This window comes from Pleurodeles waltl, chromosome 1_2, assembly GCF_031143425.1.
Source record: "Pleurodeles waltl isolate 20211129_DDA chromosome 1_2, aPleWal1.hap1.20221129, whole genome shotgun sequence".
Classification (NCBI taxonomy): Eukaryota; Metazoa; Chordata; class Amphibia; order Caudata; family Salamandridae; genus Pleurodeles; species Pleurodeles waltl.
The window spans coordinates 1,032,306,243-1,032,332,656 of NC_090437.1; the positions used below are offsets into that span (position 1 = coordinate 1,032,306,243).

Genomic DNA, 26,414 nt, shown 5'->3' on the forward strand with positions numbered 1-26,414 from the left:
TCCCTTCTAGATATGTATAGGTATGCGTATTTACACCACACGGTCTGCCACATCACAGCTATCCTATAGGAATTCTCTTGACTGCTGTTGAGCCACAGCACTTATGGTAAATGACCCCAGATTGCTAAAAGCATTAGGGGGCAGCAAAACATACCTTTCATGTGAATCCTCCATTAGATGTGTTGCAGATGCTGAGATCTTCATATGCCTTTCTCCTAAAGTAAACCAGCAGGTGAAATAAATGAGGACATGGAATACAAATGAACAGATAAAAAGTGCCACATAAAATATGTACTCCAATTTCAGAGAAAAGTGCATCAAATAAAACTGACCCTATAATGAGCACATGAATCACATATCCACATGTACTAAATGAACCAACATTAAGCAAAATGACATTAATCATGGGATTCTCATTCTCACTTTAAAAGACTGCATGGGTTTTGAAAGCAAGATGACATGGCAGTGATTTCAATCCTACTTAGCTAACTGATTTGTAAGTGATCGATAACGGACAGTTCTTTCTCTAGCTCTGTTCTTCAACATGCCTTACTCATCCCTGAGGATCACCATAAAACAACTGAAAGTATCGCTTGGAAATACCAGCCATAGGACCTACATTTTCTGAGGTAATTCCATTAAAAATACTAGAAGAACTAAATCTATCAAGCATGCCAGTGCTCACAAAAATCACATTAATTCGTCAACATCTATACATTATTAATAATAGATAAGCTTACTCACTACTGTCAGAGGAGTACGGTTAAATAGATAGGAACACAAGTACAATCTTTTCACAGGTTGCTGTGGTCTCATCTACAATGTGTGGCAAATTACACTAGGTTTTATTTAATTAGGAATTCTGTTAAATACACATTTTGTTATTTTCACCCTTGAGAAAGCCCCCAGCCCAAAAGTCACTCAAGGGGCGAAGCACGTTTCGGCTGTATTTGATATATTATCAAAGAGTAATTATGGCTGGGTTAGGCCTAGCACCAAGGAGAAACAGGTCAAAATATGAATCAGTGATATTACAAGATTGAAGTTGATCAATTCACCAATGAGAAACTACATGAATTTTTATTTATTACAAAGAAAATAAATGACAAGACATGTGTTTGACACTAATACAAATGATAAAGAATCAATACAAATACAAAATAAAACAAAAACAAAAATAACTGGGTCTGTGAAGTGTGGAAATAGCTGCATTGAAGAGATAAAAATGAAAATTGTGTGATATATTCTCTAAATCATATGATTACAGAATGTGTCAATTGGGTCCTTACACAAAATCATATTAAAGTTTGGAAAACACACACCCACTAAAGCAGAGTTCACATGTTTTAGGAGGAGGAGTCAGCTCAACCCTCATAAGAGTGTTATAAGTTTTCTCCATGACAAATTATTAATAATGAAGGTATTAAAGAGGAGGACAGAGGAAGTCAGGCCTACATATTGACATATTATTCAATCTTGGATGACTGCTCATTTCCTCAAGTTAAGTCCCAACAAAACTGAGGTCCTACGTATGTCTCCACAATCCTCCTCCATCTCAGTTCAAAACTGTCCAAACTCAGTAATATCTTATATTGACCTCTCACTACCATCGAACACTCTGAAACCTTTGGAATTGATACTTGAAAATCGACTCAACCTTCAGAAACAAGTTGTCCAATCACTGGGACACTCCAGATTGCACTACAGAAATTCCATGTTCTTTGGCATTCCATAAATCCACCTTGTGTTGTTTATAGCACCTCATCTTACCTTGGAACTTGGCAATTTCAAACATTACTTCTCTTGAGTACTTCATGAACTGGCTCTCAATTGAGGGAAGATCTGCTTTAAACCTACATGCATAATACACAAATGTTTAAGCTCTTGTCACTTTTGTTGTCTAGTTGAGAAGCCAAGGGAGACAGAGCTTGCCGCAATGATGTTCAGAGCAACTTAACTGAGCAGTCTGCTCGGCATAAGGAATCTGCCAGAATCCTGTTGCCTGAACCCTACAATGGACAGCAGAGACCCGAGAAGCTCAGGCGCTGCAGGACCAAGATGGTGGGGCCTTCTAGTGAGCTCAATCACTGGGGTGGCATTCCTCCGGGGCCCACTGCCTTGCCACTGTAATGTGTCCTGCTGCCCTATCTCACCACAGTCACCATTGATACATAGCTCTGCTTGACCCAGCATTAACTCCGCCCCCAACACTACAGTGCTGCTGACCTGGATGGTGACCACCCACTAATAGATTCAGTGGATAGAGCGCAACCCACCCATGAGTTCTTTGGCAGTGAACACCCTTGCAGCCCCCAGATGGCCCTGCCAGGCTCAAAGACTGTGTCAAGGGGGGTCCCCTTGTGAGTCACTGGCCTCCACCTAGATCAGACACCAGCTGTGAACCCAGCAATCCTCACAGATAGTAGATTACTGGCACTGCAAGGGGCCTGTGACCACCAACATCGCTGTTCCCCTGGGGAGCTATTAAAGGTGAGGGCAGCGTTGAGTGGGTCACGGCTCTTGACACACATCACGGTCCAGCCAACTGGTAGAGGAGTACAGTCCCATGAAGATCAATGTCTCTACCATAGGAGAATGACACAGTGCTTCCCCTGCTGGAGGTGACTTGAGCCTCCTAGCCTGGCAAAGACGGACTCTGAACTGCAGGTTACATCAGGCACCTTAACCTCCACAAATTTCACACTGTGGTGACTTCCAGATCTTTACCATGAGGCACCCCCTTTTATATCTCCAGCCTCCCACCATGAGGAGAGCACACCATGGCAGAGACACCATGTCTGTTGGGTCCTGTGACAGGGAAGCTCCCAATAAAGGCTCACATATGGATCAATCCTTGGAAGATTAATTGGACACTATACTTGTCACCACAGGTTCCACCAAAAATACACTCTAAGCCAAAAAAGACTTACTGGTGGTGGACACGGGGCTATTGCAGGATGACCACAGGAAAATGGCTGATTGGATCCACCAAGTGGCATCTGAACTTTTAGTGCTGGGCCCCATTGTTACATTACCTCATGGTGGAGCTGAGTTCCCTGACAGGTAGGGTCAAGACATTGGTAGTCTGGACTGAAGACCAGTAGGACAGGGCCAGGAGGAATAACATCAGGGTGGGGGACCTGTTGAGTGGATCGAAGGACCATTGATAGTCTCTTTCCTGGAGGACTGGTTGCAGGAGGAGGTTGTCTCAGAGTGTCTATTTAAGTACTGCCCTTGAGGGCATTGTACTGGCTCTGCCCTAAAACCAGGGGCAGACCCCGGACTAGTGGTGATATGGCTGTTACATTACAGTGACTAATACTACATCCTATGGCAGTCATGTAATGCTGGCCCTTCACTGTGGACAAAACACAAGTGTTTATCTTCCCGGATTCTACAGCAGTGATGCAGAGACAGAAGGCCAACATTTTGGCTGCCAAGAAGAGGCTCAATGAACAGGAAGCACCCTACGTGCTGATGTTACTGGCAAAACTGTGAATCCAGGTGAATGAGAGGTCCACCTTCTTCAACAGACTGCAGGAATTTGGCATGGTATCAACGTATATTACATGGGTGGATGACCCCATCCTGACCTGGCACCCTTGGGTATCGCAGGCAAAAAAGGCCCTGACTGGGTCATTGGAGCAGGGTGCACCCAACTCAGCATAAGTTCCAAGTCAGTAGATACGAGGCAGTGACCATGGCTGCACTTTTGGTGGAGGTGAAAAGAGGGACTCTAGCTCAGAGGAGGACACCAACTCGGTGTGCCTCTGGATCTGATGCCAGTAAACTGCTGCCCAAGAGCGCCCCTGGCACAGACGACAACATTATCTAATTGTGTCTTGACATTACTTGCCGTTTCTGTAGTAGGTCTTACTACTTCACTCCCTCACCCACGTAACTGCCTGCTGGATGATTCATATATATCCTTTTCTCGAGGCCAAGCTAAATGTTCATCTTGGGAACTTTACATCTCTTACCCTCCATGGTACCATGGAGACACGGCTAAGCACTGCTCCCTCTGATGCTACCTGGATGGAACTTTGTTTAAACAAATATGACAACATACATTGGTGTGACAGTCTTTGCGTGGGTTAGTTGGGGCTTGTATTCAAGGTTTTTGTTTGTCTCTGCTGGAGCCACACCTGGTTGACTAGGTTCCTATATTCGCTGGAAGTATTGTAAGGAAAAAACTGTGATTATAAACCAAAACTAGTTCTACCTCCACAGTAAAGATAATCAGATGATATGTGAGTTACCTTAAATGCCCAAGCAAGAGATACAGAGTCCAGGCTTTCATCAAACGGCAGGTACAGGTTGCATTCTTGCAAGAGACTCACCTCACTAAGACGGGGGGCTTGCGCTGCAGAAGAGATGACTTGTTTAAATTTACTACACTGCTTTTTCTAGAGGATGCTTATTTGGATATTGCCGGGGGTTCCCTCCCTCTCACAGTTTGAGACTATTGACCCAGAGTGCAGATTCATTATACTCAGGTGGAAATATGGAGGTAAAGGACATCACACTGTCCAACCATCATATCCTGAACACAGATCAACAATCCTTCTTGACAACACTCTCCCCACACCTCACTGTACTGTTACACTTCCCACTGGTGGCAAGGGGATTTTAAGTGCATGGCAGATACAACTTTAAAAAGATCGCAACTCCCCTGTACATGCCACAGCAAAGTTCTTTCGAAACTGGGTGTGTGAAGGGGGTATTGGATGGATGCCTGAGAATACCATTATTACTTGGATAAACTGCTGTGCAATAGACAGATACACAATAGGGCACTCAACATTGAGTACTTAGAAAAAACCCACTCAGATCATAGCCCAACACTACTGCCATAACAATGGGACTGCAATAACCAATCCTATCCTAGAAATTGAATACTGCCATTTTGGATGACCCTGTCTTCTGTGACTCCCTGGCAATCATCATCCATATCTACATTAACGAAAAAAAAGTGTAAGGCATCCTACGTACTGATTGAGTGGGAGGCACTTAAGGAGGTAGCTTGGGGACACTGTACAGGCACCTCAAAGGGGCTCCAAGCACAACTCTATTGCAAACTATGCAACAGGAGTGGCTGCTTGACTCCCTAGATAGAGCCAGGTCACATGACCCTCCTGTGCACTAAAGGGCAGTGGATGAAAGGGAGAAATTACTGGATCTGACAGAGAGGCTGTAGGGTTATGACTATGATATATCTTATCAGAGCACATAGCAAGCAAGATAAAGCTAGGCGCTTGATTGCATGGCTTACTAACCCCACCAAATGCCAATCCCAGATACTTTCTGTCGTAAATCCCATGGGCCACTAAGTTTACATGCAAGCAGAAATCAGCACTATGTTTAGGGACTACTACATATCTCTCTACGCTGACCAACAGGGCCTAAGTTCACAGGGCCTACACAGCTTTATCACATAAGCTTGGATCCATAGATTTGGGAATAACATAGCCACTTTATTAGGAGGGAATATCCTAGTGTAGGAGGTGAAAGGGGCCATCAAGGCTCTAGCCATGGGAAAGGTAAGGAGACCTGATGGCTTGCCTGTCAAATTCTACTTAACGTATGTAGACATCCAGGCTCCCATGTTGACCATATTATATAACTCCACAAAAATTCTGGGTTACCTCCCTCACACCATATTCAAGCCCCTGATCGTCCCACTGCTGAAGCTAAGTAGGGGAACTCGTCACCTCATAAAGACCACTCTCGATCTTAAATGTGGACTATAAGATTCTCAATAAAATTTGGTCACTCATTTGTTGTCATGGCTCCAAGATCTGATACATCCGGATCAACCTGGATTTATAAACAGCACGCAGCACAGTCCCTAATATCAGGCAGCTGAACCATGTCCTGATTTCTACCCTCCAAAGGTACCTAAGCCATGGCATGATGGTTGATTCTGAGAAGGCCTTTGATTCCCTGCATTGGGACTTCATTACACAACAATGGCCAGCATGGGCATGGGGAGCAGATTCCTGGCACGGACTACATTGCTGTATTCAGCCCTAACAATGAGAGTTAAGATGGGCTGATGTATTTCAAATCCTCCCACAGCTGAATGAGGCACCAGGATGGGGTGGCCACTATTCCCAGTACTGTTTGCAATAGCGGCAGGGCCCCTAGTCCTTGGGAACCCTCTGCTCCATGCCTCAGTATATGCAGACCACATGCAGCTCCATCTGCAAAGGGAACCTTCAGGTATAGAGGGTGCCTGTGGGATGCTTGCCCCCTTTGGCATGGCCTCAGGCCTCGTATGAGAATTGGGGTGCTTCCCCCTTGCCTAGCCTGGGTACAGAAGACAGGCCCTCAAAACTGGGAGATGAGATCCATTGGGAACCGCACACCATCCAATATTCGGGATGCAAATATATCACTCTAAAACTTAGTTAGTTGCAGGAAACATACAGGCAACTCTTGCATCTTTGCTGCAGTCCATCGCCTTCTGTCATAGACTGCCTGTGTAAATGGCGGCACAGCTCTGGGAAAGATGATGCTCCTACTGTGGCTACTGTACTTCTGTGGCACCCTCCCCATTCATGTACTCTGCACAAACGCCCGAGAAATTGATGGATTGCTCCTGACTCTGCTTTAGAGCACAAAGTGGCGCAGGGTCTCAAAGGCCAGCCGCTGACTCCCCGCTGCCAAGGGCGAATTTGCAGTTCCAGATTATGAGCTGTACTACTTGGTTGCACAGCTATTATTGGCTCAGCAATGGAAAGCCCTTAAGCCGGTAAACATGGGGATGACTTTGTGTTCCATATGGCTTCAGATAACTCTCCACTCCTCATGGGGAGTGACTGACACTGTGGATGGCATCTTAATCACCAAGCTCAAGTATGTTTGGGCCAGCGGACTCACACTACAGTACTATATGGCTGCAAGCTCCATATTATCACCTTGGTCGCCCTACACCCGTGAGGTCTCTGGAGTGGTCTGTGGAAGTGGGAAAGCGCAAGCCTGCTCTCCCTTGAAAAGTGATACATTCAGAGACTTCAGGAACTTGTGGATGACTTTATGGAACTATCAGAGTCACTGTGCAAGCATGATGGAAGGCTAACGTGATTATTCAATCACTTCACAAGGGCCTCAGGATCATCTGAAAAGTTACCTAAAAAAACATAAGAGCACATTATAATATTCTGCATTGCTCCAGCAAGGTAAATACTGACCTGCAGGGTCTGCATGACCGCTTGGTGGATGACATCAGCACTCCAACACAGACTAAGACTGGGATGCCATCAAGGAGTCCTCTACTCAAACATTTCGGAAGACCAGATTTAAGCTTATACGCTACTACTTTCTCAATTGTATATATATAACCCTTAAATGGATTACTGCTGTTTCACGCAGCATGTCCACAATGTGATGTGGAGGGAGCAGATTTTTTACCATATGGTGTGGAGCTGTCCCACGCTACTCCAATATTGGGACACAGTAATAAGATGCATACAAATGGTCACCCTGCTGCACACCTTGAACACTCTGGCTTACTGTCCGCTGGGGCTCTTCCTGAGACCCCATGTGAAAGCGGTGACGTCTAGGGTTACAGACCTACCATAAGTCCTGGCCCACTGCCAACTAGCGATCTCCTGGAAAGCCCTGCAGGGATCCAGCCTCAAGCTATGGTGGGCAGAACTGGTCAAATGGTTGGAATGTGACTGAGTTGCCCTACAGGGGGAGGGTAGTAGAGGTATCTGGCCTCTGGAGTGCAGCAGTGTGGGATGTCATATACAGGACTAACGCGAGATGGAAAGCTCTTGAAGACTCCAGACATGCCCTGGGAGCGAGGTGGAGGACTCGGACAAAACATATTCCCTCAGACACAATCCCAGACCATACCCTGCCTGCAACTTACCCTCCATGACTACTTCAACTTACTAGTACACATACCATTGTCTTCTTCACTATATTCCCAACTATGCTTCCTGGAATTACTGCGACCTGACCAGCAGGTGGTTTTGCTTTCAGTTACTGTTCTACATTATGTTAAATTACAACTGATATTCCTGTTCACATATACACCCCCCCACCACCTCCAACTAAACCCCATCACACCGCCATTGGAGTAGAATTCCCACTGTTGCATTTTGTGTTTCTCCTACTGGTGGGGCCCCCATCCTTCTCCTCCCCACATGTACTCCCTGATAGCATAGTGCACTGATGAACGTGGTGATTGTAAACTCCCTTTTAACTATGAAAAACAATACATTTTGTTAAAATATATCATTCTAGCTAAGAAGGTGAAGATTTCATGGGTTCTCTCAATCTACATTGTTCAACACTCTCTATCGTGAAACATTTCTTTCCCAACAATAAGTTTATCTTGAAGTCTGGGTCCTCTGGATCTGCACCCAAGGTCTAGATTTCTATTCCTCCTACCATCAGCACTGTTACCTCTCCACCACCATACAAAAGAGAGATTTAGCAGTTCCTACAAAATTTTCACTTTCTCCACTCCCGCTAATTAGCTGGTCTATATTTGCAGTCTGAAGATCTGTAGTCCTTAACTTAAAAAACACTTGGATTTACCTTTTGGACAGTTCATGTAATTGCACATCTGACTGTTTTATGATGGCATGTGTTTCATACACCGTCTGTCCACTGTTTCCTGTAACTTTCATCATAAATATAAGCAGTCTTTTACAACTTAACTTCATGACATTCTTTTAAAAACTTTATCAGCTTTAGTTTTATATACACAACAAATAACAAGAGAAGGTTCCTCTAAAAATACAGTCTGTGGGAAACAAATCCTGCCACAACTTACTACTATTGTTAACCATGGTGCAAAGTCAATAGAATGAAATGTTTGGAATTGCCCACTTGGGCTTGATTATATAATTTTTTAGTGATTTGTTGACCATTTTGCAAGGTTATAAAATGAAATGGAGCTGCCCACTTGAGCTTCATTGTGTAATATTTAAGCAATCTGTTGGAACAATCTATGATGAATTACGTTCTTGAGGGCTGAACACCCTCATATATTTACCTAACGGGATTGATGGCAATTTTTCATTGATTTTGTGTTGTCTATGAACTGTCCAATTTGCACAATGTGAAGATTATTACACTTCTTCACCAAATGTTCACATTTAAATAAAACATTCTTTGCACCCTCCGTTAGCCAACTGTTTCCTCCTTCATGGTCAAAGTAGCTCAGAGTTAGAATGTCATCCAGTGATCTTGTTTTCTGGGAGGTTATTAGTGGGCTGGAGCCAGTTCCTTCAAGTGCTCATCTTTCTCCAATATGTGCCAATTCTTCATCAAAATTTGTTTGATGTCTTGCTGTGCTTGATTATATTCCCAGAACAATCTTTGTAACCTTTTACCATCAGTGATTTCAGATGACCTCTTATTTTGTCCATAAAGTAGAGATTCCCTTCACGTTCCCTGCACTCTTTCCCAGGCATTGTTGAGAATACTCTGTGGGTACTCACGCTGGATAAATCTGTTTGTCATCAAGTCACCTCCTTTTCATATGCCTCCTCTGAAGAACATATCCTTTTTGCCCCTCAAATTGGTATGTGCGGTATACTCCACTTTAATAGCGCTGGATGCCCACTGTTGGCTTGTAATATTGAGTTTGTTGCTATTACATTTCTGTGAATGGTGATTGTGAGTCCTTTATTATTGATATTTTCCTCAATGTCCAAAAACTCACAATGTTTTCTGCTGCAAGATGAATTGAACTTGATGTTGAGATTATTGGTATTCAGCTTCTCTACAAACTTTTCCAACTCAAGTTCTTCAGCCTCCCATAGTACAAAGAGGTATTCAATAAAGCGTGCCCAGAGCACAACATTTTCCATATGCGGCTCATTCTCTTCTTCCCAGACTATCTCCTTCTCCCATCACCCCTTGAACAAGTTTGTGCTGGTGGGGTGAAGGATGTACCTATGGCTGTGCCCTGTTGTTGTAAATAGATCTTCTGATTGAAGATAAAAACATTGTGTGTGAGACAGTACTGCATCATCTCCATCAGTATTTGTGTATGTTTTAAAAACTCTATGGACCTATCCCTTGACAAGTAACTGCATGCAGTTAACCCATCCTCAAGACTAATTGATGTGTACAACTATAGCACATCTATTGTGACCATAATGTACTCAGGTTTCCATGGTAGGCCATCTATTTTCTTTAGAAAATCGGTGGAGTCCTACAAGTATGATGGTACACTTGTAACATATGGTTGCAAAAACAGATCACAATTCCTCGAGGTGCTCTCTAGGAGGGATCCCATGAAGCTGGCTATTGGCCTTGCATGTGGTGTCCTTATATCTTTATGCACTTTTGGGTGGAAATACACTATAGCAAATTTAGCATTCTCTGTAGGAAGGTATTGATACTTTCGCAGTTAAAAATATCTTTCTCCTGCTTTGTTTTAATAACGAATGGTACTTGGTTTCAATTTGTTGCATGGGATCATGGGACAGACACTTGTAATGAATTACGTTCCCCAATTGTCACTCCACCTCAGGCCAACAGGTTGTTTTTGTCCATCAGCACAATATTTCTCTCCTTATCAGATGGTTTGATAACCAATGAAATATTTCTTTTTAGCACTGTTATGTTGTTTCAATCTTTAGATGAAAATTTGTCTTTATTCCTCCTCATGTGCTATTTCCTTCTGAGATTGTTAAGATCATCCACTACCAACTCATGGAACAGATCCACCTTGGTACCCAATGGAATTTGGGGACAGAATTGGCTTTTAGGTCTACATACACTTTGTCCTGGCAAGTTGGGGATGAATCCCATTCCTCTCAAACCTGAGATTTCCAATGTAGTTGCATGCGATATCTGTTATGTTTCCCCAGATATCTGTGGTGTTTCATCAGCTAGTTCTTTGATCTCCATTAGCTCAGGAATATCATCAACTTTAAACGTTGATATTTAGCAAATGGAGTTAGATGTTTTAATCACTTCTTTTGGTTTAATCTCAAAATGTTTGTGTAGAAATCAATTTCCTAATGTAAACATGTAACTCAATTCTAGTGCTAGAGAAATCTGGGGCAGACAGAGGCAAAATGTTAATCCTGGGTTCAATATTCTTTCCTGATTTGGGGTTAATTTAATGGATGAGATGTTAATCACCAAGGTTTTCTCATGTAGATTTACACCTGGCCTGACTGAGGGCTATCATTTCCTTGCACTATTCTTTACCCTTCCTCTTCCTCTTGACCCTCCTTGTTCTGCACCACCTTTGATGGGGCCCTTTTGTGGCCCACCTCTTCCCCCTTGTTCCATCGTTATCCGCTGGGGGCGTAGTTCCCTGTACAAATCCCCTCTTTCTGACGGACCCTCATCCACACTAGAGCCAACTTCTGAGCTGTACTCCATTCCGCGGCCCTCATCAACTATGGGTTTATCCATTAGGTCCTTCAACCTTAAGTTGAAATATTTAGGCAAAAGTGGATATTCTCCCATACTGGTAATCCAATTTGTCTCTGGTGAATTTCTTTCTTTCTATAAATTCCTCATCATAATCCTGACGGGTTTCCTCCATTTTCACCAGTAGCTCCTTAATTTCTTTATTTTCTTAATTGTTCTCCAAGTCCTTTGTTAATGCTTGTACCTTTGCAGTGTATTGTTCTATTTTGTGTTTAGCATGCTTTATAAGCGTGTTTATTATTTTCAGAGCAATCGCACTACTCAGTATTTGCACACTATTCCATCATTAGGTTGCCATCCATGTCCTCATATGTGGGTAGCAGCATAATAAGCAAACTCCTACATATCCTAGGTATGTGTATAAGATATATGTAAAAAACAAAGGTTACAGGGACATTACAGTTAGGTTCTGAATTTACTCGTACAAAACCACAGAAATCATAGAAATTCAGCAGGTATAGTTCTTTTAAGTAACTATAACTCGCGCCCTCAGGTAACTATAACTTGCGCCCTTGCCACGTCATGCACAGTTTTCATACCAATAATTTTATTGCAAATGCTGTAGTGGATGCCATACAATTTCTATGTTTTTTTATATTCTGTTTCCTAGCTATAACGTCCCTGTAACCTTTGTTTTTTTTCAGTGAATTTCTATATTTTTTTTACGTAAAGTAATTTTCATTACTATAAGTTAATTCAACCACTGCCACACAATGCCAAAGGCCATGGATGGTGCAGTCGGCCATAGGGCCTGGCCTGGCCCCACAGCCAACTTCTATAACAACCTAAGCCCGCGCTGCGTACAGCCTTCAGCTATGCGCAGTAGGGGCTGTGTGTAGTGGGGAACCCCTGTAACCACTGAAACCTGCCACATGCACGCCCTTTGGCTGCACATGGCAGGGGTTGCTCACAGGGCGTGATCTGCAGCCTGACGCTGCGGCCAACCCCCCTAATCACCCAACTCAAAGCTGCACACAGCCCTTGGCTGTACGTGGCCAGGATTTGGCCGCAGCCTGCCTCTCTGGGTGTGGGAATAGGTATGACATGGTGTGTCTGGGTGTGAGAGTGGCTGTGAGAGTGTCTATCTAGCAGTGAGAATAGGTGCATCAGTGTCTTAGTGGGTCTATGAGTTGTTGCGTCAGTGTGGATCTGTGAGTGGGCGCATGATGGTTTCAGTGGGTTTGTGAGTGGGTGTGTGAGAGTTTGAGTGGGTATGTGTTGGACTTTTGCTTATGCAGGGTCATCCCCAGTCTTTTTTCGCCTCCTGCCTCCTATTTTTTCCTGACATGTTGCTGTTGGCTTTTCAACTCTGAGCACTTTACCACTGCTAACCAGTGCTAAAGTGCATATGCTCTCCTGTTTAAATTGTATGTAAGTGGTTTATCCATGATTGGCATATTTGATTTACTAGTAAGTCCCTAGTAAGGTGCACTAGAGGTGCCAGGGCCTGTAAATCAAATGCTACTAGTGGGCCTGCAGCACTGGTTGTGCCACCCACATAAGTAGCTCTGTAATCATGTCTCAGACCTGCCACTGCAGGGTCTGTATGTGTAATTTTATACTGTAAATTCGACTTGGCAAGTGTACCCACTTGCCAGGCCTAAACCTTCCCTTTCCTTACATGTAAGGCACCCCTAAAGTAGGCCCTAGGTAGCCCCAAGGGCAGGGTGCAGTGTATGGATAAGGTAGGACATATAGTAATGTGGTTTATATGTCCTGACAGTGAAATACTGCCAATTTCGTTTTCACTGTTGCAAGGTCTGTCTCTCTCATAGGATAATATGGGGGCTACCTTTAAATATGATTAAAGTGTAGATTCCCCTAGAGAGTAGATGGACATGTGGAGTTTGGGATCCCTGAACTCACAATTTAAAAATACATCTTTTAGTAAAGTTGATTTTAAGATTGTGAGTTTGGAAATGCCACTTTTAGAAAGTGAGCATTTTCTTGCTTAAACCATTCTGTGACTCTGCCTTGTTTGTGGATTCCCTGTCTGGGTCAGTTTGACAGTTGGGTTGTTTTTTTACCTCACACCAGACAGTGACACAAAGGGAGCTGGGGTGTAATCTGCATTTCCTGATTAGCCATCTCTGCTAGGAGGGAGGGGTGGAGTGGTCACTCTCATCTGAAAGGACTGTGCCTGCCTCTGACAATGCTGTCTCCAACCCCCTGGTGTGTGTCTGAGGCCTTGCCTGGGCAAGGCAGGATTTCACAAGAAGGTGTGAGTCCCCTTTGAAGGAAGGTGACTTCAAAGACTAAAATGGGTATAAGAAGGGCACCCAAACTTACAAACTTCAGAAACACTTCTGGAATCAAGAGGAACCTCTGCGTGGAGAAGAGCTGTTAGCTGAGGAGGAAGTGCTGCCCTGCCTGTGACTGTGCTTTGTGGAGCTTTCCTGCAGTGCTGCTTCTGCCAGAGTAAGAGGGCAAAGACTGGACTTTGTGTGCCTTCCATCTTGAGAAGAAATCTCCAAGGGCTTGATCTAGAGCTTGCCTCCTGTTGTTTGAAGTCTCAGGGACAGCAAAGACTTCTCTCTGCCAGCACCTGGAGCCTCTGGAGAGACTCCTACTCTGCCCTGTGGTGCCCATCCAGTTCCTGGGACCCTGAAAGGAGAAGCTGGCAGCCTAAAGACAAGAAAATCCACGCACAGAGCGCCGTGCGGGGAAAAGATCGACGCGAATCCGATCGGCGGCTGAAAAACGACACGCCGCCAGCTCTGCGGCTGAGAAACGACGCTCGCAGGAAACGCGACCGAAGAATCGACGCACGGAGCAGGAGAAACAACGCGCAGCATCGCTGACGGAGGCTGGGAGATCGCAACCTGCGCGGCTGGATCGTCAACTCATCGTGCGGCTGGATTTTTGACTCGAGTACCGCCGTGCGGAGTTATTTTCGACGCACGCCCGGCCGTGCGGGATTATTTTTGACGCACACCAGGTACATTTTCACTCTAGCAGCGCTAGTGTGTTTTTAAAACTACTTAAAGACTCTTTTTGATTTTTAATTAATAACTTGACTTGTGTATGGTGGGTTTTTGTCGTTTTGGTCTTGTTTTGTTTAGATAAATATTTCCTATTTTTCTAAACCTGTGTTGTGTCATTTTGTAGTGTTTTCATTGAGTTACTGTGTGTGTTGGTACAAATACTTTACGCCTAGCACTCTGAGGTTAAGCCTACTGCTCTGCCAAGCTACCAAGGGGGTAAGCAGGGGTTAGCTGAGGGTGATTCTCTTTTACCCTGACTAGAGTGAGGGTCTTTGCTTGAACAGGGGGTAACCTGACTGTCAACCAAGGACCCCATTTCTAACATTGGTGACCAGCGGTCGGGATTGGACTTGTATTTGTACTTGACATACAGTGATTAAGTGTACACTACTGTTTTGATCTCAGACCACTACGTGACCACATACTACTTGTTTGGTGATCTTTTGATTTTTCTCTTAAGGACTCTTTTTATTCTACTTCCATGATTTTGCTGATCCCTTGACTGATTCTTTTTACTTCATTGGGAAATTATTTTTTTCTGCCTTTTGGAACTTTGCACTTGTGACCATCATGTCTCAATCTGGAGATGCAACAGCTGGAGCTGTGTTTGAAATGGAGAAACTGAAGGAGAACTCAGTTGCTCAATCGAAACAGTTCCTTAAAGATCTTGACTGTCCCACTGAGAGCTCCACCAGGGAGGGGGAGCTGCAACAGGCACAGAGGGCCTGGGTGACAATCAAGAAGGCTGGAAGGCACACAGAGGAGGAGAATATGGGGGGGGAAGTGCAGAGGATACACAGTGGTGTAGTGGAGGAACCTGTTACGCCTGGGGGGAGGGTCCCCAGGAGGGATGGCAGGGTGTCACCCAAGGGTCTGACTCCTGAAGAGTTACAGGACAGACAGGCAGAGAAGGAGTACCAATGGGAGCTGAAAAAGCTCGATTGGGAGTTGGAAGAAAGGAGGAGGAACTTAGAGATTAAAAAAATGATTTATGCTTACGAGCTTAAATTGAAAGAGCTGGAAGTCATGAGGGCTGAGTCCAGCTGGAATGGTGGCAGCAACAATTGTATATCCAGTGATGCTGCAGAAGTGCACATGCCCAGAGAGGTGGTGCCCTACTTGAAGGAGGGAGTTAACACACGCCGGGAGGTTCAGGGGTATGAGGTAGCTCCAGTGATGCACAGGGTCCCTGAGGTGGATTGGGGAACTGGCATGGGGAGTCATATTCCTACTGGTGGGAGGGACACTCTACTGACTCTAGGTGAGAGTGACAGGGAGAGGGGTTCCCCCCAGGTAGAAGTCCTGGTTATGGAGTGTGAAGACATCCCAGAAGAGTGTGGGTTGAGTGTCAGGGACAGTCAGGTACTGTCTCACCAGTCTCAGGAGGGTGATGTGGGGTGCTTTGTCAAAGCAGAGTCACTGGATGGTTGGGTGAAGGGTACTTTGGTTAATTCATGTGAGGGGCTGAGTGATGTAATTGCTGGAGAGCATATGTCTAGTCCTTATTTTCCAGAGCTATGCCAACACCAGGTGGAGTGTGAGTTCTCTGACCCCAGGGAGCTTACAATGGAGGCAGACTTCTGGGTGAGTACCAGAGAGTCTGAAGAGGCATTTGGGGGTGCTCCTGAGAGGAGTGGTCTAGGTAGTTCCCAACCAGGTGAGGTAGGGAAGGATTGTAGTGTCCCAGGTAGGTCCCAGTGTAGTGGGATGGGTGAGGGACCCCATGTCCAGTCTCAGAGGAGAGGGAATGGGGATGGGTTGAGGCCCAAGGTGCCCGAGATCCGGTCCCAGGTCCTGGAGGGTTCCCTGCGGGAACACCAGGAGGGGAGCCTAGCCTGTACCATAGGGACATCTGTTGAGGGAGACCCCACAGTGTCAGGAGAACTTGGGGGGGCGGCTGTAGCCAGCGTCCCACCAGTTCTGGTGTCTGGCAGTACCACTCCTAGTGAGGGGGTGCAGAAGTCCCGACAGAGGGTTGAGAGGGGGTTGCGGACCCCAGTGGAGAACCTGGAGGGTCAGGGGTCAGCTCTGAGAGCAGAGCCCCCCATGAATGACCTTGGTGAGACCATTTCTGGGTTGGGGGGAATCCAGACTCTGTCAGATGGGCAGAGGTCAGGGGACCTGCGCCCGCCAGACTCTTGTGTGGCCCTTCGGGACAGTGTGTCCCTTGAGGGGGGTAAGTGTGCCCCCCTGGAGGCCCTGGTGTGCCAGGCAGTGGTTCAACCGCAGGGTGGTGACCCTGGGTTGGATGACCAGGTTCAGAGGGTAAACTCTGACCTGGTAGGGGGTAGGTATGCCCCCCAGGAAGCCCTGGTTTGCCAGGCAGTGATCCAGTCTGTGGGTACAGACCCTGGATTGGGAGGCCAGGTTAAGGGTGTCCCCCCTGACCTGGAGGAAGGGGCTACTGCTAACCGTGCCCCTACCATGTTGTCTTCTGGGGGGGCCACTCCTAGTTGGGTGGTTCAGGACCCCAGAAGAGAGGGCAGGGGGAGGGAAGCCTCACCCCTGGCCCTGGTCCAACCTGAAGGTACAGACCCCAGGTTGGAGGATCAGTTGCAGGTTAACATCCCTGCACTGATGGAAGAATTGTGCAGGACTGCTTCTACAAGCACCCTGACAGTTTTTGACTCTGGGGGTGCCGCTTCTGTAGGGAGGGTACAGAGCCCCAGAGGGGAGGACCAGGGTCAGGTTGCCATCCCTGACCTGGTAGAAGAGAGAGTGGTCAAAGGGTGCCAGGCACCTGGGGCTACCACCCCCCACTCTCCACAGTCACAATGGTTAGAGAGGCCTGAGGTCGGACTCTCATCCCTGACAGTTGTCTGGGGCCACTGTGGCTTGCTGTCCTGGTGGACAGAGTTGCCCCTGGGGGGGGGAGGACGAGAGTCACACCCCGGGGGTGGAGTGGGCAACACCACTGTGTTGGCCCTGGTGGTACTATCTGCCCATTACAATACATCTGTGAGCAAAGTAAAGTTAGGTGTTGCGCAGATGGTGTCTGTAGATGTGGAGAAGGGTTCCCCATGGGTTAGCTTAGTGGGCCCTGAGAGTATGGACAGAGGGATCCAACTGGAGTCAGGAAGGCGTAGAACTGGAACATGCCCCTGCTGTTGTGGGCCTGGGTCCCTGTTCTATCGCCCCAATCAGGGAAGTACATCAAGGTATTGATTGTTCTCCCCTGGCTTTAGGCTGGTAGGGGGTCGTGTTGGACTTTTGCTTATGCAGGGTCATCCCCAGTCTTTTTTCGCCTCCTGCCTCCTATTTTTTCCTGACATGTTGCTGTTGGCTTTTCAACTCTGAGCACTTTACCACTGCTAACCAGTGCTAAAGTGCATATGCTCTCCTGTTTAAATTGTATGTAAGTGGTTTATCCATGATTGGCATATTTGATTTACTAGTAAGTCCCTAGTAAGGTGCACTAGAGGTGCCAGGGCCTGTAAATCAAATGCTACTAGTGGGCCTGCAGCACTGGTTGTGCCACCCACATAAGTAGCTCTGTAATCATGTCTCAGACCTGCCACTGCAGGGTCTGTATGTGTAATTTTATACTGTAAATTCGACTTGGCAAGTGTACCCACTTGCCAGGCCTAAACCTTCCCTTTCCTTACATGTAAGGCACCCCTAAAGTAGGCCCTAGGTAGCCCCAAGGGCAGGGTGCAGTGTATGGATAAGGTAGGACATATAGTAATGTGGTTTATATGTCCTGACAGTGAAATACTGCCAATTTCGTTTTCACTGTTGCAAGGTCTGTCTCTCTCATAGGATAATATGGGGGCTACCTTTAAATATGATTAAAGTGTAGATTCCCCTAGAGAGTAGATGGACATGTGGAGTTTGGGATCCCTGAACTCACAATTTAAAAATACATCTTTTAGTAAAGTTGATTTTAAGATTGTGAGTTTGGAAATGCCACTTTTAGAAAGTGAGCATTTTCTTGCTTAAACCATTCTGTGACTCTGCCTTGTTTGTGGATTCCCTGTCTGGGTCAGTTTGACAGTTGGGTTGTTTTTTTACCTCACACCAGACAGTGACACAAAGGGAGCTGGGGTGTAATCTGCATTTCCTGATTAGCCATCTCTGCTAGGAGGGAGGGGTGGAGTGGTCACTCTCATCTGAAAGGACTGTGCCTGCCTCTGACAATGCTGTCTCCAACCCCCTGGTGTGTGTCTGAGGCCTTGCCTGGGCAAGGCAGGATTTCACAAGAAGGTGTGAGTCCCCTTTGAAGGAAGGTGACTTCAAAGACTAAAATGGGTATAAGAAGGGCACCCAAACTTACAAACTTCAGAAACACTTCTGGAATCAAGAGGAACCTCTGCCTGGAGAAGAGCTGTTAGCTGAGGAGGAAGTGCTGCCCTGCCTGTGACTGTGCTTTGTGGAGCTTTCCTGCAGTGCTGCTTCTGCCAGAGTAAGAGGGCAAAGACTGGACTTTGTGTGCCTTCCATCTTGAGAAGAAATCTCCAAGGGCTTGATCTAGAGCTTGCCTCCTGTTGTTTGAAGTCTCAGGGACAGCAAAGACTTCTCTCTGCCAGCACCTGGAGCCTCTGGAGAGACTCCTACTCTGCCCTGTGGTGCCCATCCAGTTCCTGGGAACCTGAAAGGAGAAGCTGGCAGCCTAAAGACAAGAAAATCCACGCACAGAGCGCCGTGCGGGGAAAAGATCGACGCGAATCCGATCGGCGGCTGAAAAACGACACGCCGCCAGCTCTGCGGCTGAGAAACGACGCTCGCAGGAAACGCGACCGAAGAATCGACGCACGGAGCAGGAGAAACAACGCGCAGCATCGCTGACGGAGGCTGGGAGATCGCAACCTGCGCGGCTGGATCGTCAACTCATCGTGCGGCTGGATTTTTGACTCGAGTACCGCCGTGCGGAGTTATTTTCGACGCACGCCCGGCCGTGCGGGATTATTTTTGACGCACACCAGGTACATTTTCACTCTAGCAGCGCTAGTGTGTTTTTAAAACTACTTAAAGACTCTTTTTGATTTTTAATTAATAACTTGACTTGTGTATGGTGGGTTTTTGTCGTTTTGGTCTTTTTTTGTTTAGATAAATATTTCCTATTTTTCTAAACCTGTGTTGTGTCATTTTGTAGTGTTTTCATTGAGTTACTGTGTGTGTTGGTACAAATACTTTACGCCTAGCACTCTGAGGTTAAGCCTACTGCTCTGCCAAGCTACCAAGGGGGTAAGCAGGGGTTAGCTGAGGGTGATTCTCTTTTACCCTGACTAGAGTGAGGGTCTTTGCTTGAACAGGGGGTAACCTGACTGTCAACCAAGGACCCCATTTCTAACAGTATGTCACTGGGTGCATAAGTGGGTCTGTGAGTGGGTGTGTGAGGGTCTCAGTGCAGCTGTGAGGGGGTGCATGAGGGTCTGCGTAGGTCTGTGAGTGGGGGCGTGAGTGTCTGAGTAGGTCTGTGAGTGGACAAGTAAGGGTCTGAGTGTTTGTGAGGGAGAAAGAGAATGAAAGAAAGAGAGAGCGAAAGAGAGTGAGAGGGAGAGAGATAGAGAGTTTTTTAGGCTTTGATGAATGAGAAACTTAGAAAGAGATATTTCAGGACAAATTGAAAGGAAAAATGTATTTGTCAATTAAAAAGGGTGAGATCACCTTTCAGTATGAACCTTTAACTTTTGAAGTTTAAAAGAAATTAAAGAAGTTAAGGCACAACTGGAGTAGAACCCTCAACTTTCAGTGTGAGGGTCTTTGACTTTAACCTTTAGGCCACAGGTGACTCTTTACTGTGATGTTTCCAGATATACCTAGGACAGTTAACCCATGCATGGGATTGGAAAGAAAAGTGAAATGTGAATGTTCCATCACTAGGAAGGTTTAACAGTCAAAACACTAGTAAACAGACAAACACACTGTCAAGCGATACTAGGACTTGAACCTAGAGCCTAATGAGTGACAGCACAAGACTTTGACCATTAGCCCAGTAGTGACTATGGGCCAGATGTATCATCCATTTGTGCATTCGCAAACTGTGCGAATGGCCGTTTGCGAATGCCAAAATGCCTTTCAGTATTTATGAAAGGCATTCGCACGCAATTTTAAGGAATCACTAAATTAGCAATTCCTTAAATTTGCGAGCTCGTTTAGAGAATCGCAAATTGTGATTCTCTAAATAAGAAATCGCAAATAAGGAATCCTTATTTGCGATTTCTATACCACATGTAACAAGCAATTCCTTAATGTGAATTTGGCACTAAGGAATCGCTATTACCACCAAGTTGAACTTGGTGGTAACCATGTGCGAATTTTAAAAATGCATTACAAATGCATTTTTAAAATTGACATGTAACGCACACATGCCCCTTTGGAATGTGTGCGCCTTACATGTCCTTAAAAAAATTCTTGGGGTGCAGCCGCGGGGGCCCTAGGCCCCCAGCAACCTGGGGTTTGCATTTCCCAAATTTGCGAATTCCAGTTAAGAATTCGCAAATTGGGAAATGCAAAAAAATCACAACTATGGGCCTACAGTAAGAGGGCCCCACGAAGAATTTCAGTGTCTGCTTTGCAGGCACTGAAATTCGCGACGGGTGCAACTGCACCCGTCGCACCTTCCCACTCCGCCGGCTCCATTCTGAGCCGGCGTCCTCGTGGGAAGGGTGTTTCCCGCTGGGCTGGCGGGCGGACTTTCGGCGGTCGCCCGCCGGCCCAGTGGGAAAGCCAGAATGACCGCTGCGGTCTTTTGACCGCGGAGCGGTCTTCGGCGGGAACCGCTTGGCGGGCGGCGACCGCCGTGGTCAGAATGACCCCCTAAATATCTTGCTAGTCTGTGAAGTCATTGCCTGGAGAGACCATAGCAATGACAAGCTCTCTCTCACTCTTCCATCCCATTATAAGATGGAATGAGAGTGACAGTACCGCTGGGGGAGCCTCAAGGCCCCAATGGTCTAGCCGGCTCCCCACATCCTGTGGGAGCCAACATTGCACCCACAAGCAGGGAGCTGCTTTAAATAGCAGCTCCCTGATTGTGAGAGCAAAGTTTTGGTTTTCAGATGAAAACTCAGCTTTCTGTCAGCGGGAGCTGTTTGACAGCTCCCGCTCTCAGAAAGCAGACTTTGCTTGCTTCTTCTTGGTAGGAGCTGTCCCACCAAGCAAAAGTAAACAACTATGTGCCGGGTGGGCACATCAGGACATAACAGGAGCCGGCCATGGGGGGTGGCAGCCCACAGGGTCATTACTGACTCCACGAGAGGGGCCATGCGCCCCCCCTCCAACATAATCTAGCCCCAGGGAGGTGGTGGTCCCCAGGGTACGGGGGCCAGCAACAGACACATTTAATTCTTTTATTGTAGTCCTTAGGAGGAGGCGGCCCTTTTGGACTTAAAAATATCGGGAGTCTCCTGCCTGAATTGGATGTGTTTGCATGTATGATTGTACCGCCTCTTCCTTCTGCCCTCAATAGTCTGTTATATTGCCACAGCTTCTCTTGCCTGTCCTGCATAGTTTGTTTGTTGTCCCTGCCCACTTTTCCCTGCCCTCCATGGTAGATTGTGTTGCCACTGTTACGCCTGCCTGCCCAGTGTATTCAACTCACTTAAAACATGTTCTAATTTTTCCTTCTACAGCACGAACCATAATTTCTATGACAACATGAGCCCCTTCATTTTGTTCCTTTCCAAATTAAATGTTTCAAGTTTTACCAGTTTGATCTAATCAAGTTGGCTTCAGGTGTGCCTCAGTTTTGTCATAAGACTGTTTGCACTCTAATTGTTCTTTAGAACACTCTGGGAGACTGCAATAGAGCACAAGGGAATTATCAATTGACAGACTGCTCCTGTTGAGAATGTCAGACTCATATGACTGAGAAAGATAGTGTGAATTTACAGAAAAATATGCTCTCATCTTAGCTTCTGGGTCACCTTCCATAACCTCTATGGGAAAATCATGAGAAAACAGTTTTCTCTCAAACATGATTCATTAAATCCCAGCAGGGTAAAATCACCTTAGAACATGCCACAATTCCTAAAATTACTAGAATTAGTATGGCACCATCAACAAATGATTTATATTGTAACAAAAATGTATCACCCTTTATATGTTCTCCTTTTAGTGACCCTCAAAACCTGCCATTCACTACAATGCATTTCATCGGGGTGCTATCATGTATATTGGACCCAAGATGGCTGCCAGCACTTCCTGGTTGAAGTGCTGAAGGCCAGTCAGATATCACCACGAGATCTGTTCTTTGGCACCTCCAAGATATACAAATTTTGATTTCCTTGAATAACTCGAAACCTACTAAATGGATTTACACCAAAGAAAAGCGTATATCTGTGGACCAAAAGCTACTTTTCTGCCAAGTCTGTAATTCTGTCCAGCTGTTTGTGCTATGGTCATGTTCAAAATCCCTACGAGAATTAAAATGCAAAACACACTTTTTTTTAACCCCCTTTTTCTCTGCCCCTCCTTTATGGATCGCTCCACAACTTTCCATGCACAACAAGACCCTTAGGCACACTTTTTTGGGAAACTTTTGTGAAGATTTATCGAACGACGTCAAGTATATAGCCAAGTCAAAAAACCATGCCAGAAGGAGACTCGCTCTCCAGCGCAAAAGGACAAGTAGGCTTAATTTGACTTAGGAAAGCAGAGTTTATTGCAGCTATGAAACAAAAGAGCCAAGATATTTGCTTATTCTCTTTTCTTCTATATTTTGTCTACATATTTTTCTTTTATTTTTTTGACTAACTGTTGTATCGTCTTGGCTTGCCCTTGGCGGCTTCATGATTTTAATTATTAAGGTGGCTGCATGTTGATGATGCCTATTAATTTTGTATTTATGGAATATTTATATGCTCTTTGCCTTTATTATGGATGTACAGTTGCCAAATACATGCCTCCACTCCCCCGCTTTTTTACTTTGTGGTCCCTTTGAGCTTAGCCAACTGGGGTACTATGTGACAAGTTTTACTGTTCGGGCAACTAAACATTTGAAATACAAGCCCACTGGGGCATAACATACATGGTTTATTAACTATACTTCACATTCTAATTTTGTTCTGTTTATACAATGGGCCTGTTTTAACCAGTTCAGTTTGGACGGCGTTACTTTGCGATTTATACTACTGTGACTATGTTTAGTGCCTGAAACCATCACATGCACTCCTTTTTGGACTTAACATGGTTGAGTAAGTCCTATACTTTTTTGTAGGATTCATTGTTCAGCATGCTTTAACCTGCCGGGGAGCATGGGAAGCGACTGATAAGTTGCATGTGTAGAGGAGAGTGTATTAAAAAGGAAGTCATCCTCTAACAGCTCAGTATGCATGGCGACATTGTGATAGGATGCCGTCCTAGCTATGACCTGAGTGTAGCCTGTACTATCCTTTGGTGGTGATGGCTTAGAGGGATAGCAATCTCGGTTGTTTTCTGGAATGGGGTCTGGATCATAAAAATCCCATTGATCCACATTGTCTTGCTGTGAATCGAATGAGTGTGCTGGTGATTGCATAGGTGTAGGACTAGTGGGGGGACATATAAGTAAATGAGGAGAGTGAGGAGGAGACTAAGGAGGAGATAATTGAAAAGGTGGAGGTTTCACTTTGGTTTTTGGCACTTTAGCTGGAGGCTGAGCAGTGTCCAATTCTTCCTAAAAGGCTAATTTCCTCTTTGGCTTTAGAGGAGGTGCTGTTAAAGTTCTGCCAGTCTCTTTATGGATGTGAATCCTGGCTTGCCTTTCATTCATTGCCTCCATTTGTGAGTGTTCCTCAGTAAGTTTTTGGCTTTCTTTGAGAGCTTGTGAAAGTCCATGTTCCTCTGTGTAAATTGGCTTTTTCGGCTCTGAAGCAGTTTTTTTCGGTATTGAAAAAGTCGGGGTCAAGGATGGTCTCGGCTCCGAAAAAGATTTTTGAGGTTTGGACTCGAAGGATTGATGTTTGGTGGGCTCGGAGACAGAGCCTCGGCTCGAGTCCGATTGCATGGGTGGCGTGGCTTTTTTCAGTGCCGAAGTTGTGGGTTGGTCACCGAAGGTCTTTTTCCGGGTCGAGCCATGGCCTTCCGGCAGTGGCGTTCCCAAGGCCTTATGCTTGGGCTTGGCTGGGACGGGGGCAGGCGTACTCACGTGCTGTCCTGCCGTGACCGGTCTGTCCTCCTCAGATTCCTGCTCGGAGTCGGATCCTCAAACGGAGACAGCCGTTTGCATGATCTCCTCCTCTTCAACGTCAAGGCGTTCGGTGCTCTTGGATGCCATCTCGAGTCTCTGTGCCCTTCTGTCTTGGAACATTTTCTTGGAGCGGAAGGATCTGCAGGTCTCGCAATTTTCTTCCTGACGGTCTGGGGAAAGGCAGAGATTACAGACAAGATGTTGGTTTGTGTAGGGAAATTTAGCGTGGCACTGAGGACAAAAGCGGAGGGGGGTCCGGTCCATAAGGATTCCACGTGGTCGGCCCGACCAGGCCCGAGTTGGGCACCCCGAAGGGTAAATAAAGACGTTTGACCCAACGGTACCAAAGTGTCGATAGAAGATGGAACGCGATCAAAACAATACCAACAAGAATTAGAGAGTTTTGAAACTTTTCCGACTCGAACTATTGGAGCGAAAGGAAACACGTCCGAACCCGATGGCGGAAAGAAAACAATCTAACATGGAGTCGATGCCCATGCGCAATGGAGCCGAAGAGGAGGAGTCACTCGATCCGTGACTCTAAAACACTTCATCGAAGAAAAACAACTTGTAACACTCGGAGCCCAACACTAGATGGCAGAGGGAATGCATAGCATGTGTATCTGTAGCTGCACATGCCATTGAATATATATATATATATATATATATATATATATATATATATATATATATATATAAAATACTCAGTGGCAAGCAGCCCTGTCCTCAATCCCTAATTGGCCTCAGGGACCACAACCCCTGTGGCCAAATACAATTTAACAGGGGAGGAGGGTGTGCAGCCCCCTCCCTGAACCTTTTTTAGGCCTAAGGGACCACATCCCCTGGGGCCTCCTTCAATAAAAAATGGGAGGGGGCCAGGCTGCCCATCTCCCTAAGCCTTGTTGGTTCCAAGGGCGTGTGGTGCAGCCCCTCTCCCTGAGACTTAATAGTCCCCGGGGACTCCTAGAGCCAAATATAATAAAAAAAGAGAAAGGGGCTGGGTGGCCTCCTCCCTGAGCCTTATTAGGCCCATCCCCCAGGGCCAAACCAGTAAAAAAGAGGAGTGGTACCATGTGGTCCTCCTCCCTGAGCTTTGATAGGTTCTGGGGTCCCTGGGGCTATTTTTTGTTTTAAAGGGGAGAGGGGTACATGGCCGCTATCCCCAAGCCTTATTAGGTCCCAGGGGCCTCCTCCCCCTTGGCTGTATTTTTTCGAAGGAGAGATTCCAAGTGGCCCTCCTCCCCAAGCCCATCATGCACCGGGGACCCCATCCCCCAGGGCCATATTTAATTTAAAGAGGGGCTGTGTGGCACCCTTGCCAAGTGTCATTAGGCCCCAGTGAAGCATTCCCTAGGACTGTATTTTTATGAAGGCGATGAGGGCAGCGTGCATCCCTCTCTGTGCCTCATTAGGCCCTGTGGACCCCATGTCTCAGCGCTGTATTTTTTTTAAAGGGGAGGATGACCGCGTGGCCCCCTCCTCTCTGAACCTCATTAGGCCCCTGGGACCTCATCCCCTATAGTTGTATTTATTTTAAAGGGGAAGGGCAGAACTGCAGCAATAAGTCAAGCCAAATTTAGTTCCAACTATCACCTATGGAAGTGGAGCCTCAAGGGGCAGAGACGCTGGTCATTGGGACAAAGCCATCATCAAACTTTGCATTTGTTTCTCTGTTGGCATACTTGTTTCCAGTCCAGATGCATCTTGAATTTGGCCTGTTTAAGCTATCTATAATAAGGCAGGAAGCCTTCCTAAAACTCTGCTATAAGCTAAAGGAAGCCAGCAGCGGGAACCTGAACAACAACCTCTGGGTAGAAATCAGTGGAAGAGACCACTTCCCGGTATAATCTAGCCAGCTCTTTAGGAGCACTCAGACTAACAGATCAATGGGAGACCTTACCGAC

General features: G+C 46.1%; 1 protein-coding gene across 2 annotated transcripts in view; it reads right to left on the reverse strand.

Annotated features, from left to right (window-relative positions):
- LOC138247781 (uncharacterized) overlaps positions 1 to 26,414 on the reverse strand; it is a 347,921-nt gene that overhangs the window by 75,134 nt on the left and 246,373 nt on the right. For both annotated transcript variants that reach the window (XM_069202121.1, XM_069202122.1), the window contains one exon: positions 155 to 215. The gene's annotated coding sequence lies outside the window, so the exon portion shown is untranslated. The remainder of the gene's footprint in view (positions 1 to 154; positions 216 to 26,414) is intronic.